General features: G+C 38.5%; 1 protein-coding gene across 1 annotated transcript in view; it reads right to left on the reverse strand.

The window, feature by feature from the left end:
• kif26bb (kinesin family member 26Bb) overlaps positions 1-1,332 on the reverse strand; it is a 21,539-nt gene that overhangs the window by 17,743 nt on the left and 2,464 nt on the right. The window lies entirely within an intron of this gene.

The following is a 1,332-nucleotide window of genomic DNA, read 5'->3' on the forward strand; positions in this document are numbered from 1 at the left end:
ACGTATATCTTGAGATTCAACACATTAAAAACATAATGCATATATTTAACTACTGGAATGACCCAATGACCTTAGACATGCATTGTTAATTTTATTGCATGTTGAAAAATGTAATTAAATTTGAATGATGGAATCTGTTATAATGATCACAGAAAACTATTACATGCTATTAAAGACAAAGAATTCAAACCCCTGGTGCGTGGGCCACTTCGGCCCACCGCCTTCCCACATCTGGGCCTCACTAGCTATCAATAATATGACGTTCTTAACTGAGGTGCACTGACTGAATGTGATGAAGAGCCCTTCGAGTTGAGAACTGATAAAATACCTGCACGCACTAGTGATTTACTCGGGGTTAAGGAAACATTAGCGCAATGCTAGCGAAATGCTCTTTTGGCATTTTATTGGTCTATTATTGACAATTAAAAAATATGAGCGAAAAGCTTTACTGGTAAAGCATAGCTAATATGTGCCTGCCAACTTTAACATTGACAAATGCATTAGTTGGCTAAAATGATTTATGTACTGACGTAGCATTAAATACATATACATATTTATCCACAGGTAAAACGTGGCATAGCATTAAATACATATTTATCCACAGGTAAAACGTACATTAGTAGTTTCAGCTTAAACCTTGGGTGACGCTTTTTCACTCTGTCTCCTTCATGGATTTGGCCTGAGCCTGACATCCACTCCGTGCCTCCTATTAGCTAATGTGCTGTATTTGGCTTCAATAGTGCATGAATAATTATTGAGCATATGGAAAATGAGTCGGGGGAAAAGGCACCGAGGGCGATCTGAGCACTTAGAAAAGTAATCATCGTGGCGGTCGTATCGATACGACCCTCGTCAACTTTATGGGCGCGGTGAACGTAAAACGAACGCAGCGCTCTTTTAAAGCACATGGACGCATGTCCCGTTTCACAGATCGGTTATTAACAACAAATTCATGAGGTAGGACGGGACCTCACGTCCTGGAAATGTATTTGTATTTATATTGATGACGTGAGCGGAGAAATTTTATTTATTTTTTGCCGACTTTTGGCTACTACTACTACTGCTTACTTTTTCATTAATTAATGCGATAAATTTGAAGTATAAAATTGGGAGCTTTGGTGGGTTAGTTACGTCAATTCAATGTCTCCATAATCATGCATGCAGGTGTAGTGTAAGTTTAAAATGTTTCAGTTCTGCCATCATTTTTCACTGGAATACTTTATATTATTGTTTCCAAAACACTGGGTCGCGACCCTCAGATGGGTCGCAAAAATATTTTTTTGGGGGTCGTTTCGCATCATGTTTCCCAGGAGTTTACGAATAATGTCTATT

Source organism: Cynoglossus semilaevis, unplaced genomic scaffold, assembly GCF_000523025.1.
Source record: "Cynoglossus semilaevis isolate Cse_v1.0 unplaced genomic scaffold, Cse_v1.0 scaffold419, whole genome shotgun sequence".
NCBI classification, from domain to species: Eukaryota; Metazoa; Chordata; class Actinopteri; order Pleuronectiformes; family Cynoglossidae; genus Cynoglossus; species Cynoglossus semilaevis.